We start from the raw sequence: 14089 nt of genomic DNA on the forward strand, positions 1-14089 counted from the left end.
CATTTTCGCCCCTAAGTAGGCCCCTAAGTAATTCTCAAATAAATTCCTCACTTTTCAACTGGGTGATCGCTGTTCTTGTGAAGGCCCTCCCAGCTTTAAAGAGTTCAAGTCAGATCACTCCTCAGCTTTAACACTTGGAGTGCGGGAAACGAGTTAAGTCGGCTCGCGTGAATTGCGCGTACTCCGCGGGAGCCGTCTTTAACTCGGTTCATATAGATTTGCGGTGGAGTGCGGGAAACGTGTAAACTCGGGCCGATTGTAACTGCGTATTACCAAATATTTGTTTGTAATCCACCCTTTTGGTGGATGGAACAAAACCAAAAGACAGAGCCATCTTATATTTTGGCGGGAAATTCACCCGCACTCCAAGTGTTTTAAGAGTTCTATTCCACCAGAACAAGCATGTCAAACTCACGGCCCGTGGGCCACATGCCTCGTTTATTTGGCCCGTGTTAGCCTTTGCGTTTGACATGCTTGCACTAAACTATAAGCTTCATGAGGACAGGAACTGGTGTCCATTGTGCTCACCTCTGCATCCTGCGTATCAAGCATAGTGCCCGACACAACACGTGGCTGGCACTCAGGAAATGTCTGTTAAGTGACTAACAGCTCCCTACTGCCTAGGGTGCTCGGCCCTTCGAGCCCATCCTCACCCTTCCTTCCTGCTGGGAATGCCCTTCTCTGCCCTGCCTGCTCCCAGCCCCTGATCACCACCTCCTACTTTCTTAATTAAGTCACAGCTCAGATATCACCGTCCCAGAATGCCTTCCCTGACAGACACACACACACACACACACACTTCCCCCAGGATGGGTGAGGCTCTCCTCCCCAGAGCACTGAGAGCACCTCATGCCCTCCTCTGTCAATTGACTCTCATATTGTTGTGTGGTGAGCTGTTGTGCCTGTCTACAGTTCTACACTATGAATGTTCCGCAGTCCTGGACTACACCTTAGTCACCCTTTTACCCTCCATCCCAGGACAATGTCTATGCCACATTAGATGCAAATATGTTTTTGAATAAATAAATGAATAACTTAAGTGATATATAGAGGATCCCTGTGTTAAATTGTCACCGGATGCTATGCTCTCCTATATTAAATATCATAAAACATCTAAAAATGACTTGCATGATTTAAAAACATATCACAAACTTGCATTCACATAAACACACACCACTATAAAAAATATATTAATACTCAGTTGCAGTATTAACACAGTCCAAAGAAAGGAAACTTGAAGCTACACATATCCCAGTGTGAAATCTGACTACAACACTTACATGGTCTTAGACAAGTCACAACCTCCCTAACTCTTCATGTCCCTAATCTGTAAGTGGGAATAAGGAAATACTCCTCTGCAGACATAACATACATCAATTTCCAGGCATGCCACAAGCACTCAGTAAATAGAATTTACTATAGTTTTTAAGGTAACAACACAGGCTGACCTAGTCAACCCTGAAATATCTGCATACAGGTGTATTCAGTTATAGACCTTCTGGAACGAAGGGGTTCACCTGAGCTGGCTTAGCATACAGCTTGGTATGCCTTGGGCTATCTCCCAGCTGGTGTGTGCTCAGGGAATGCAAACTGATCTTATTTTCACCTTCAAATAACATGATTTTACAGGTGGCTTGCTCCTCCCTACCCTATCAAGTCTAATTTGATCCCTAATATTTATAAATCATGTTACAGTATACAAAGCACTTTGACATATCTTCTCACTGGGTCATCCATCACATCAGTCTGATGCCAGAATCTTTTTTTGTTCAGGCCAGAAATAGTGGGGTTCTTTTCTTTAAAATTTCTACACTTCCTGTCCTATTCCAAAATATGGATAAATGAGAGTCTGGTGATCTTGACATAGCAGCTCTGTAAAAAATGATGAAATAATCACAGTGTTCAAAATTGAAAGTTGGTCTGACCTATCCATGGGCAGGTTGCTCTTGCTCTTCTCATTTGCGTTTTTAAACCAGCAGAGTCTCTTCAATAAAGGATCTCTGGGGGCCTGAAAGAGCTGGCGCATCTCCAGTGAACCATCCAGCCCCTCCAGGTCGGGGGAGGCACCAGTCCACGTGGGTAATGCACCCATGTGTGTGGTGCTCCTGCGTACACACACTCAAATTCCCACATCTGCACGTATCCATACATACATGCACACACATTACTATGCTCGCCCCTGAAGCACACACAGCAGACGGGATCACTGAGAGCCACCATCCCACACGGCCAGCGTTGTCACATCTACTTAGTCCCTCCCCCAGACGTTTTCACGTCTGTCTAGACAATGTCTCCTAGGGTCCTTAAAGGTGCAGAACCTCAGCAGATTGATTCCTTATATGTTTCTCAATCAATGATGTCATCTGAGGAAAAGGGACCGGAAAGACCCAGGCAGAGGTGCCACTATGGAAAGGGACACACGTTTACGGGTGTGCATTTGAAGTTGGGAAATAGAAGATGCTGAGATTTTTATTTATTTATGGGTATTGACAGTCTGTTAGGGGCCCTGGTGGGGTGGCTCAGTTGGTACACCAAAAGTCCCATACACCAAAAGGTTGTGAGTTCAATCCCTAGTTGGGGCACCTGCAGGAAGCAACTGATAGTTTCGGTCTCACATCTCTCTCTCTCTCTCTCTCTCTCTCTCTCTCTCTCATCAATAAAAACATATCCTCAGGTGAGGATTAAAAAAAAAAAGTCTGAAGTCTGATATGCTGACACTCCTATTTGAAAATCCTAGTGACACCTGCTTATAACCGGAACACACCATGCGTGTAAGCATTCAACTCACTCAACAACCAAAGAGCACCTACAATTTGCTAGAGCCCTAGGTAAAGCCTGCTCCTCTCAAAACATACGCCCTGAGGCTATGTCTACCCAACTTCAAATTCAAGTAATTCAGCAAAAAATGTGAAATTCTTCATATGGATTTTAAAAGAATCCCTGGAAATCATTAAGGAAAATTCACTTCACCATGACAAGTGTGAGCAGGGGGTTTTGTTTGAACACAGTACAACTGCCCTCTTCCCTATAAGCTTTGAGATGTTTTTAAACACCAGAAGCTCACGGATTAATGCTTCAGGGTGCACACATGCTATGGATTCAGGGGTTGCCTTAAAATGTGCTTGGGAACGGGCTGGAGGTGAAACCTCTTCTAAGTGCACACTATCCTGCAGACCCATGAACAAGTGTGGGGAGGCGATGGCTGTGCTGGGCAGAGCTGGCGGGAGCCTGAGGCAGGGCCTGGTGGTGGCCCACACGTGCCTTCCACGGGGAGGCCCAGTTGTTAGAAGGTTATCTCCCTTGCACACTTCCTCCGACTCTCTCCATCGACGCTCCTTTTCCTCATTTCCTTCCCTGTCCCCGCCCTCGCAACCTTGCCGTTGCCAAGTCTGTAGGCCTGCCAGGGTTCTTGTTGAGCCCCTTTTTAATGCCGCGATAAAATATGCTTATTGCCCCACTTAAGAGAGGCCTGAAGGGTAATTTTGGTGACTCAGGGCAGATGGTAAATTGGTGGTGAGACAATGGAAACCCAGCACCGCTCTCCGAATCTGCGGCTCTCACCAAGACACCACACTTCCTCTTCGCTCCCTTCCAGCCCGACCGTATCTGCCACTGTGGACTTTTAATCTAGCGACGCATCTCAATGACTATCCAATTATCCCTTAGTTATGACTCTATTTTAATGACTGCATTGTGCCAGCCAGTGTCTACAAACAACCTAAGTGTGTCTAGTTCTGCATCAAATAAGGTTGATTTCGAAAACCTTAACAATTTAGCAACTGTGATGCATTGCTTTAAGTACACACACACACACACTTTCAGAAGCGCACACATATGATCATATGATCGTAGTCGTGGGTAGTTTGCAGAGGCAGAGACAGCATCTGTTAAATTGAGTTCATTTCCCAGTTCTCACGTACCACAAATAAAACCTACAAAAATGATAATTTTTCAAACACTGAATCCTCTCTCTGTGTGTGTAATGAGGCATATAAAGAGGAGGAGAAGAATTTTTGTGCTTTTTTTCCCCTTTTTGCCTTTGGTGAAAATCCTCCAAGGGGTAATTTCATCTTTAAATGAAAAGTTTTGTATCAGGTGATTGAGCTCCAGGAATCACTGAAGCCTCGGGTTCAGACATGGAGAGGCGCACAAGCGCACACTCACACTCTCACTCACGCCCACACAGCAACATACACCCACCGTGCGCGGAGCAGTCAGAAAAAAGATTGTGGGAAACCTAATTTTAATGTTACAGTGTCATGAAACGTAAAGCAGCTTGGCAGTCGACTACATTTTTAAAGTCCTCTAGCCCTCAAATACTTTGCTGTCCTGCACAAGACTATGCCCCATTCTCCTCCAGGCCTGGCTGCTATGGGCCGTGAGGGCAGGGACCCCAGGAGGCTCTGGACCAAGACCAGCACCGTGGGTCACTTTCCCAATGCCCCTTACAATCTTACCTTGCCCACCGTCTAATATCTTTTAGGTCTCAACTCTGATGCTCTCAGGCCGTCACTCATCTGCACTGTTGAACTCATTCATCCACAAAATTTAAAATGAATCAATAATGCTAAGCAAACGTCTACTGATGTAAACCATCACCCAAAATATTCCAAAAGCTTTCCGTAAGAAACCTACACAGCACCGATACATACATCCTGCCCAATTGCTTTACATGGAGAATCAATGCCAACACCATCCCATGAGGACCCCACTGTGGTCTCAGAAGGGAATCTAGATTCCTACATGGGGTAGGTTCCTTCAGGGGAAAGAAGTCACAAGCAGAGAGAAACTGCTACCCAGAAGGGACAACCAGTTTTATCAAAAGAATCTGAAAACCGGAAAGTAGATGAGTAATTCACAAATTATTCAAGTGCACTGAATGTTCAAATTCTACTAAGCAGTCTGTGGTGGAGAAAAATCTCATAAACTGAAGAGATGATAAAGCCTCGTTACACTAGGAATCTTAGTCAAAGTTCTAATTTGTGTTTTAATAACATTTCCTTTTCCTATGCCATCGTATTGTGGCTGGCATGCTATTAATAAAAATAAACTCCTGTATTAAATTACTTTAATGACTCTATGAGCTTCCACTCCTGAAATCGTATCTATGAACTGTAGTTCAGAGTTAAATGCTTACATTTTTTTAAAACCCTCTAATCCACCCAGCACCATATATTTCCAAATACGTATACCTAAATATTTAAAATGTTATTCTTCATTTATCTGTTAAGAGCTTTCTGCTGAAATCCAGAGTATTTTCTATCCTTTCTATTAGGAGTGGCAGAAGAATCTTTAACTTATGCCAGTGTACCTGGAGTTATAAAATCCCTTTTATAAGTTTGCTTGCTTCCCAGTGTTTTATTTTACATTTGTAACAGCATTCAGTGCTCCTCATTCTGCAAACAAATTAAGATAAAATAAACTCAAACGTGTCTTATATGAAACAATTTCAAACCACGAATTTTCTAGGCAACCATCCTAGCAAAAAGAACATCTGATAACGCAGAAAACATTGTATTCTGAGTACAAGTAGCTAACAAGACCTTGTGAGCAGCTGGACCTTAGCCATGTCACATTTGCACTCAGAAATGTGGAAAAAATGTACTTAGCACAAGATCTGCACATAACTGCTCTCTGAAGTTGAACCTAAGAGTGAATCTGTAGTAATTCACTGTTGCTGTCTCAGCAACACAGCTGAGGGACCAATCCCTTTGCCACTATAATGGAACCAGAATGATAATGACCCTCCTCATAACAATTAAAATGATATTTTTCTTAAATCCTATGATAAAAAAAAATACCCAATCTTTCTCCCCCAAGTCAAATGCATGCTGTTTATAGTTGGGCAGAATAAAAATAAAAAGATAAAGTATAATTTAATATATTATGCTGTTTACTTGAGGTTTACTGTTTTAAATGCCTTATATGCATTCTTATTTAATTCTTACAAGTAACTCAGTAATGTGTGTTCTAGTACTATCCCCATGCTACAGATGATGGAGCTGAGGCTCATGGAGGTAGACACTCTCACAGCAGAGCCTAGTTCAAACCCCAGAGCTCTAGTTCTAAAGTGAATCTACCTTCTTGGGACACTGCTGTAACTAAGAGTGACAATCAGTGCACTCACTGGCTCTTCCCCTAGTGTGGCTGAAGTTTTCTCTATTCTACTTCTAAACTCTCAGTCCAGAAAATCCACAATTTTGATGTGAGAAGGGGGAAAAAATCAGTCAAGATGCAGTCTGGAATTCAGGTACCTTATGGCACTCGACTTCGGGTAAAAGAACCCTGGAAATTTGTATTTAGCACTGATATCCACTCACAATTAGCAACAGGGGGTTTTACAATTTCCCTGTGGTTTTCTTTCTGGAAGCGCTTCAGCTTTTTATATTTTCCATCAACTTTTATTTTGTGAGTACCTGACATTCCTCCAGGATTTCTAAATCTTTAAGCTCTCACGGTGTCAAATTTGGACGTGGGGGGCGACGGGGTGGGGGGGAGGGGGATTATTCTTTCCTTCGTCATTTATCTTGGGCAAAATCACCGGAGAGGCCTTTCTCAAAGCATCTTGAACTTTAATTTGCATTACTGGTTCCTGGAATGGCCAAGTTTTCGATATTTCAAGGCACTGAATTGAGAGCTCAGCCAAAGCAACTGTGAATTCCAGAAGCAAGAGGCTGAGTCGTACTGTTGGTGCACTTTTTAAGGAATTCCAGTTAACCAGAATGCCATTCTTCAGCCATACCCAAGGCTATTCTTCTTGAGGCTATTCATACTATTTTAACGGTTATAGAGTATTTGGAGTATTAGATGTATACCACACGTGAAGAAAAGCCCCATCATTGATTTGTTAATGTTTTATTCTCCTCTTTTTCTATTGGCATGTTCTTTACATGCCCTCAATAAATATTAGACATTCAAACAACTCACTATTAGGGTGGCAAGCAAATCTTTAGAATGTCGAAACAGTAGAGGGAAGAACAATGCACCTAATTGAAATGGCAGGGTAATTTGGAAAATAAAATTGAGTTGATGCAAATTCCAAATTCCAGGATAAAAATGTTTATACTCGCGCAAATGCAGATGGATACCAGCTTTGAATAATTATTAGACGGGAAAAAAAATACTTGAACGCCAACAATACATTTGATATGCACAGAACAAGCACCGTCTATGTGTCTCCATTACTTTGGGCAAGGAAATGCAGGACACAATGAGTTTGATATTTTTCTTGGTGATTTTGTTATTGAACAGAGCTTTCAAAATCCCACCATAGGCCACACCACCACATACACACTCAGGGTTAAAATTTCTGGAGACAACATTTTTCAGAAAATTTAAAACACATTAACGGACAGAGAAGCAGGCTGAGAGAAATGAAGGGGTTAAATGATTCTGTTACTCAGTATCTTTTTTCCCCTCAAAAGAAATTAATTTATCACTAAGATCAATTTAAAATGTCAAGTTCCTGATTCTCTTTGGCAGAAACTAGAGCCCCAAAAACTATGACAATTAAAATAAAAAATGGAAAAATGCACTTGCATCTGGAATTATGAAATTCAAATGCGTAATGAGATTTATCTGTACACCCAGATTTATCTGTAACCTTATTATCTACTTAGGTCTATGCCAATTTTGGCAGAGAGGCCACCCATATCTGGCAAGGATAAATTCCATATGCTCTGTAGAGTTATAGCATATTTCCCATAAATAATGTATACAATAGACTGTAAATAAATCATACATTTATCTGAACTGCTCAAGAGTGAAGGGCAGGGTGGGTACTTAGGAGATGGAGTCTCTTATGAATGAACAATTTCAAATAAAAGCAACCTTTAATGGTGAGTTAGTTATCACAAAGTTCTTAAACTAACATATGCTTAAGTGGGGGATTCAAAATAACTCCAGATCTGGTGGGAACTTTCAACTAAATGTTCCAAGTGAACCCCAAATGCCCCATTTAATTGTTGCTGCTAAAATGTCTATTCTGATTGTCGCACCATAGCTAATAGCATCTTACCTATTGGCTGTGATTTTTAATTCTCTCTACACTACTGGTTTTTATGATCAATGAATTAACTAGATTTAAAATGTCATGTATGACTTTTTGTCCCAAGAAATACACAGGGTTGTTTCTTTGTGGGTTTGTTTGTGTGTTTTTTTCCTTCAGTGTAAAAAAACTTGAACATTGCAGTGAATAACAGAAAGGAACACTACCTTGGAGGGGAAAAAAGAGTTCACTTGCACTAGTTTGCTAGGACTTTACAGTGTAAAAATTGTTAGCCTCCCCCCCCCACCACCACCACCCCGTTATCCCCTTTTGAAGCCCTATAGACACACATACTATTTCCTGCAAATAGTGTAAGTATGCCTTTATAACCTCAGACATTGTACACCATTTAGCTGGAAATTAAGTTTTCAAATCGCTAAGGAATAGTCTCTGAATAACAGAAAACACTATAGGTCACAGTTAATTATAGCTTGTCTATCAAATCAAGTTAATGTTCGAGAACACATCCAAATAGTTACAGAGACATGAAGAGGAGTTTTATTGTTGAAGAAATTCTTATTCATTCGGCTTCTAATATTTGTAAAAGAAGAGAGATAAATAAGCCTTTTACAAGTTAGGATGGGATGAGAAAACTCTGGTTGTACATCAAATCGTTCCCTTCATTGTCCTTTGATGACTGTTGATTTCATTATAAACTTCATTTTCCAGAGTTTCATAATAGTCATAAACACACTTCACTTTAAAGAGTTTCTATGGGACATAATGTGAATGCAAATGCAGAATAAAATGCAAATCCTGGAGGCCTGGGACCAAAAATGGACTATCAGTTAAGAATACAGTCACTGAAAACAAACACTTAGGCCTTAAAGAGGAAGAACAGAAAGGGGCTGATATGAATCTTTATATCGAGTATTCATAGCCCCAGGGAGGGCAAACAAGAACAACAGTTTTCAGCTTTTCCCCTAATTGTAAAGCACAGGTTGGGAAAATGTGATGACTTTGGTCTCCATGCATTCCCATTTCAAAGTGAGTAATAGTTTTCATCTTCACAGGAAAATAAACCCGCGTATGCATAGTAGCCCACAAGGTACTCAAAGGGGAAATGAGACCTAGCCAAGTAGTTCAAGATCAGATCGCAGGCATAGGAGGTTTACCAAACAGGGAAAGAAGTCATCAGAAAAAGAAAGAGCTGTGGTTCTGCCTTGCTAAACATTAACCAACAACCAAGATATTTATAATGAGTGAATAATAGACATACTATCATTTTGTGTTGTGAAGAATAAGAAAAAGATCTACAGAAATGGGAATTCACCAGCAACAGCAATGAATTCCAAGTTAGCATATATGTCAGGGAATAATTCTAATATCACTCAAAATGTTATTTATTTACTAACTACTATTGTCCAAATCAATCAGAATAATGTATGTTTCAATTCATTGTAAAATTTAAGACTCTGCATTGTGTCCGAATGAAAAAAGTAGCAAGACTATAAAATGTTGCTTAAACTTATTAAACTCATAAAAAGTTGTGGTGATTTTTTAAAGTATTACTTAGCAAACTTATTAGTAGTAACAGTATTTCCTTTCTATGGAAAAAATATAACTTCATTTAAGTTTTAAAAATAACCATAACATTTCATATTCCAGGCTCTTTACCTCCTGATTATAAATCCTATTAATTGTAAATAGAGCCATGAAAAGTATTAAGGGAAGAATCAACTACAGAAGTATATTTTTGAGGATTAATGTAAAATTTATTTTCACAACTTATTTATTTACCCTCCATCCATTTATAGTAGTGCATATGTCATGGAAAAGCCATAGCATGCTTACTGCATATCTTAAAGAGAGTTAATGACTTAGTTCTGGTTATAATTTGTATTTAACTGTATATACTCATGATACCAATAAAAAACAGGTGTATAATTCAATAAATGTAGAAATAAGCTTATTTCACCAGAGAATAACTCTTTATGGTATATTTTAGGAATCCCAAACCAAGAAGTAAAGAAATATAAAATAATTTCAAGAGATTTGCACTGTGGTGTTTTCCTTTAACAAGAACATATTTCCTAGATTAAGAAATGCTTTTTGGAGAGAATGTTCTGAGAGAGTTTAATAAAGTGTTGCCAATTGCTTTAATTCTGCACACATGAATGCATTAAGCTGACTGAAATTGGATTCTAGTGACAAATATTTAAATGGATATATTCTTGTTTATTTCACAGGGTATCCTTTATACCATTTATTAAAATGTCAAATTTATAAGTGTGGGAAATCCAGCGATTGCCCAATACAGGTATGTTTCTTGGAGAGGCTGTTTAAGACTCCCAAAAGCTTTCCCAGATTTCTATAATCCTGAAATCACGGCATGTTAAATTAAGGATAGAGTGAAGAAGTCCCCTTATCTTTTACACAACATGCATATACTCATCAGCTTGAATATTTCCAAATCTGATTTTGTACATACAACCTTCCTTTACAAGTCTTAATAGTAAGATATCCAAACTTTTACTGGATCCCAAAAGTCAAATTTTGAAATTATTATTAAAATTCAAATGGGGAGACTGGATTTTACACTTTAGACCCTAACTTTTGAAACAGGTATTATATCCAGACATTTCCTGATGAGTAAGAACACCAAGCCCCACGTGGCTTACAACAGTCTTGTTTTACTTGGGATTTTGAAAACCTTTAAATCTAACATAAGCACAACTGTCAGATGCACTGTCGTGTGTCTTCTATTTTTATTTCTTTATTTGTAAAAGAATACTTTCCCATAATTTTGATGTAATTTTTAAATATTAATTTTTTGCACTCAGGAGAAATGGCAAAAATTTTTGTCTCGTAACATAAATTCAAGTACTACTTGCATACAAATATGGCAAATATCATAATCCAAAAAAGGCCACATAAAATGCTACAGTTGCAATCATTTAAGACTGTGTAACAAAAATGACTGAGAATGGTATCAGTTTACTATCCTTCAACTGTCTCCCTGACAGTGGAGTCAAATAATGTTGAATTATAGACCTTCTTACAGGAAGTCTTACTTCATGCCCATTTTTGATCATCTCCCTGCTAGTCCCTATAGGAATTTGGCTGAATGCCAACTTTAAAAGTTTCTGTATACATACTTGGGTTGTGTTTGATGGTTAAATGATCATTTATTAAAACTTTAGCATCCCACATTTGCTTGACATATTTACATTTCAGAAGAAAATATTGCTATTGCATTGGAAAGCATAACATTATCGATATGAAAATACTTCATTTGAATTCACGTTGGCATTATTTTCATTTATGACAAGTGTCTTAATATGACCTGTTATGCATTCTTCACAGTTTCTCCAACTCCACCTGCGAGGGAAGGTAAACTAGTTTTCTAACAGAAGGCCCCCACGGTAATACTTCAGCCTATCTGTTTGGCCTTACTGAACCTAAGTTCCGACTATGAGACCACAAATAGTCTTTGTTTTTAAGAGTATGAAGTTTTCCTGCATAATTTTCCCTCCATCACCCAGCAACAGCTGTGTTTTAAATCTTTGGGACTATGACAAACATTTTAACATTTAAACATACGAGTGTTTAAAAACATAATGATTTAAAATTTGTTTCTTTTCAAAGTTGGACAATTATAGCATGATATTTCCAGTTACATTTTTGAAAGCAGGGCCCATATTTTAATCCTCTTTTTCTTCCTCCTCCTTCTCTTCTTCTTCTACTATTTAAGCTTCTCCATGTTTTCTAATGAAAGTCTCTAAGTTAGGACCGATAGCAATAGTACATATGACCACTCTATGTATTTCCAAATCGTGAGCAATGGAGTCATTCTGATGAGAGAAGGATTGCTATGTGAGTGACCTATTGCCACAGAGCTAGTTAAATCACTGAACAACAGTTAGTTATGGGGCTTTACTTTGTACAAAGTAGCATTAGCATCATTGCTTTCCACTACCCATTGAACTTGCACTGGGGACTAAGAAACAAGAGAGAAGGATGGATAGATAGATAGATAGATAGATAGATAGATAGATAGATAGATAGAGGAAGGGAGACAGAGAGAGGTGCTCTGAAAAGGGAATAACTTCTGTTATGTTAGTATTGAGACTTCCAGACATTTAACAATGTAATTGGCTTCAATCTATGTGTATATAATCTATACTTCTTTTTTTCTAAAATGTTTTTAAGAGCCCCTATTAAGAATCAATACATCCATACTCTGAAATTCACACATAAATACACACTAAAAGCCAATCAGAAAGTAATAATGAAAACACACCTGGTAAACAACTAACTTTTAATTCAAAGGATTCTAAGTAATAAAAGGCCTAGAATGAACATCCCAATTAGCCAGTGTAGTGACAAGCAGTCAACACCTTATTATTTAATCATTAAAGAGAATCGTGCCATAATTTCCCTTTGACATATTTCAAAAAAGAAATTAAGAGTGCACCACATGGCCCACAACAATAGTCAAAAGGAAAGGTAGATAATTCCAAGATCCCTTTGCTTGCAAGGCCTGTGGACTGAGAGGTGCCAGGACTAAGGCATTAAGTGGGACCCTATGAAGTATTTACAATTTAAATGAGATGTATCCATGTGTAAGCATTTAGAAACAAACTACTTGACAAGGGGATCATTTTCCTGTTTCCTGATGTTTGTGTCCAGTTCTCTTATTGGATGAAAATAAATTGACCACATTTCTAGTATTAGCAACTATCCGATGGCCTTATCTATCTTTTGTTTTCTAAAACAGCAGACCCAATTCATCAAGGACATTAGGCTGTCCCTTGCCCTTCCATCCCCATCCCTGACCATAAACACGTCTCCAAAAGACAAAGCTCAAATCTCCCTTAGATGCACCCTCATCCCCTTTGCAGGGAGGGAGTGTTTTCAGTCAAGTACAAGTTCAGTGTTAAGATTTTAGATTTTAAACTATGCTTCAGAAACAACATTCCGGACTTTTAAAATAAAACAATCGCCACCAGGGCTCCCTGGCCCACTTGAGAAGCAAAGCTCATTGGCCCAGGCTGCCCTGGATATCTGAGGCCGGGAGGGCTGGCTCTCCAGCCTGGGCCTTCACTGCCCCGGCTGCCGTCCCCTCCCCTGGGAGCTCACCAGCACTTGGCATTTAACCTGCCTGGGGAGCGTGGCTTTCTGGTTCCATCTCTGAGAGCCACATTACTTCTCCCCGGATGTCAGAGACAAATCTGGATTAACATGCAACAGGGCGCCGGGTGCAGCCTGGCAGCCCTAGCCCCAGAGCTGTTAAATGCAGATTCAGCCCAGGATCCCCCGGAGAGCTGCTGTTGAATAAAAATTGTAATCCAAAGGGACCTTTTCGTTGCCTCCTGCTGCTTGAGGGAGAACCCGGGCTGCAGCCCAGAGCACAGGCCCTGCTAGTCCCCGCTCCCTCCGTGCAGGCCGGGCCACCGGGAAGGCGGCCTTAGCGGCCCGGAGACCTTTCGCTCCTCTCTCCCCTCTCCCTCAACCCTGTCCTGGAGTGAAAAATGCTTCGATTCCAGGAGTGGCGAACAACGGACAGCCCTGGGACGGCTTCATTCGACGGCTCCTTCTCGGAGTGCGTCCTGGATCTGCCGGCTGGGCGGTCAGGCTCTTCCCCGCCTAACCTCTCTGCGCGCCCCCAATTCCACTCTGGACCCCCAAACACCCACCCTCGTCCCTTCGGATCTGCATCTTTCTCCACCACCAACCTGGCTCAGCCCTGGCCTCGACGCCTCGCACCCGGGTCCCCCTCTACACCCACTCCGGAGTCGCAGCCCTGCTCTCATCCCTCGCCGCCGAGTCCCCGAACCCCCCAGGACCCAGTCCTCCCGAGCCCCGAGCCCCGAGCGTCCCTGGAGAGGCCGCGGGACCTTGGCCCGCCGGGAGAAGAGCGCCCCGGCAGGGCTGCCCCCCCCAGGGTGACCTTCAAGGCCTCTGATGGGGGGAATCACGGCGAGGCCTGGAAACAAGGGATGGGGAGCACTGGCTTCCTACCGCCGCCTCGAGGTGGATTGTTTTTTAAAAAAAATGACAAAGAGCCCCCCACTGTCTAACAAGGCCAAGTGGAATTTC

At 40.9% G+C, this 14089-nt stretch overlaps 1 protein-coding gene across 3 annotated transcripts in view; it reads right to left on the bottom strand.

The window, feature by feature from the left end:
• The window catches only part of MEIS1 (Meis homeobox 1), a 132200-nt gene that overhangs the window by 107940 nt on the left and 10171 nt on the right, over window positions 1-14089 (bottom strand). The gene's annotated exons all lie outside the window — the stretch shown is intronic.

This window comes from Myotis lucifugus, unplaced genomic scaffold (genome assembly GCF_000147115.1).
Source record: "Myotis lucifugus unplaced genomic scaffold, Myoluc2.0 scaffold_108, whole genome shotgun sequence".
Classification (NCBI taxonomy): domain Eukaryota; kingdom Metazoa; phylum Chordata; class Mammalia; order Chiroptera; family Vespertilionidae; genus Myotis; species Myotis lucifugus.